This window comes from Nicotiana tabacum, chromosome 14, assembly GCF_000715075.1.
Source record: "Nicotiana tabacum cultivar K326 chromosome 14, ASM71507v2, whole genome shotgun sequence".
Taxonomy (NCBI): domain Eukaryota; kingdom Viridiplantae; phylum Streptophyta; class Magnoliopsida; order Solanales; family Solanaceae; genus Nicotiana; species Nicotiana tabacum.
Window position 1 is genome coordinate 116,162,312 of NC_134093.1, and position 2,110 is coordinate 116,164,421.

Consider the following 2,110-nt stretch of genomic DNA (forward strand, 5'->3'; position numbering starts at 1 on the left):
TGGATCGGAGTAAGACTTCGAGATGGGTTCCGAAGATGGTACAAACAAGTTTCGATCCCAAGGGACTGATCAATGTTGAGCTCGATATCATTATCAAGCTCGAATCCAAATTGAACTATGATGCAAAGTAAAGTTATCGAGCTTATGATTCAGAGACCGACCAACACTTACCCCGAATCAATGCAAGGATCCGAGTCAGAATCGAGCTCAAGTCAAGATCGAGAGCTCGAGTCATGACCGAAAACTCGAGTCAATATCGAGCTCATAGACAAGAGCCGTTGCAATCCCACTAGAGGAAAGAATCCTGGCAGGAATTATGAAAAAATTGATTTATCATGGGTCTCCCACTATGTATTTTTAATTATATCTAAAGTAAGATCTCTCTACTATAAAGGAGATGGTTATTATTTCTGTAATGACCAAGTTTTTGCTTACATTGTAATTCAAGCACCATATTCTCCTATAGTGAAGAATTGTTCTTTTAAACTTCATAAATTGATTCAACCTGTTCAGTCCTAAAAATCATCTTCTTTACAACCTTGTTTACTTTGCACTCCTTGCAATCCATATTTGATATTTCTATTTATCCTTACAGTTTGTATTAAGCTATATCACATATCCTTAGAACTACGTATAAATTTAACTCTATCCGTTTTTTGGGTAAACAATTATCTAAATTTATTTTTATAGATGAAGAATTTTTTTAGAAATACAGAGAAAGTGAAGCTTGATTATTTAGAAAAAGTAATCAACCGTGAGAATTTAATAATCGAGAAACAATTGTTAGTGCTATGGTTGGAGAACGTAGAAGAAGATAAAATATTGATTTTTCTTATATAATTATAGCAACGAAAAAGGGCCTAAATTACCCCTACGTTTGCTAAATGGTTTATAAATACCCTCCGTCTATCTATCCATTCAAAAAAGCATATGGCGTTAATTCTATTAATAAAACTGCCCCCATGACTAATGGCAGAGCCGGTGGGCCTTCAATTTAGTGACGTGGCATTTTTTTACTGGGTCACATAGCAATCTCTAACTAAAATTAAAAAGGGACTTTTTTGTATATATACAAGATTTTAAACTTATTTACCCAGTTTTATCTAAGTTTTCATATTTACAGGAAGTAACAAAAAATATTTACAAAATATATACAAATTCGGTCAAAATCTACAATTTATCTATAACATAAATTCGTATTTTTTGTACAGAATACGGTCAAAACTACAATTTATATATAATTTATATACAATTATGTAAGTTGTAGATATTTTGTATACCGTTTCTACATTCGACATACAAAATATATACAATTTGTTCATGTCTTCTTTTTCGAGTTTCAGTCTGAAATTGCAACTAAAACCAACTCGAATCTTCACCAAATTGTCTCAAATTTGAGATATAAACTCCAATGGATATTCCCAATCATTTGCAACAATACCCAATCCAAACAAGAAATAATTTTATAAAATTTTATTTTCGAATTCAAAGCTTTGAAGCTTTTTAATGGCTGTCAATTGAGTTTTTAATGGATTAACACAGTTTCCAATTCAATCTACTCGCTTCTAATTAGTACTATTTTATTTATTGATTCCAAAAAGCTAAAAGAATGATAACTAAAATGATTCTCTTCATCAGAGTTAATTTCTTTCTTATTTACTTCCTCGTTTCCATAGGATTTGAAGCAAGAACTTTGCTAGGTACTAATTTTCTCTTATTTTTTCACTTAACATTAGTATCATTTCTTCAGTTAATCTACACGAAGATATTAATATAAGAATACTGATAGAGAATGAGAGAGAGAGATTGACGAGAGAGAGCGAAGAGGGAATTCCCTATTCAATTCCAAATATAATGAGATACTCATTAATACTAATTTTTATATAAATGATAAATTGCATATCAACTTGTAATTAAATTAAAACCTAACTAGTGAGGGTAAATAAATTTCTAATGTAGTACATATAGTAAAAATCCCAATAAAATGAATCTTATTTTGACCCACTTACCTGATCCAACCCAAGGTTTTGTTACTTGGGTCATAAAATTACATTAACCACTTATGTGATTCTACCAAAATTGAATTCAAATGTCACACCACATATCTAGT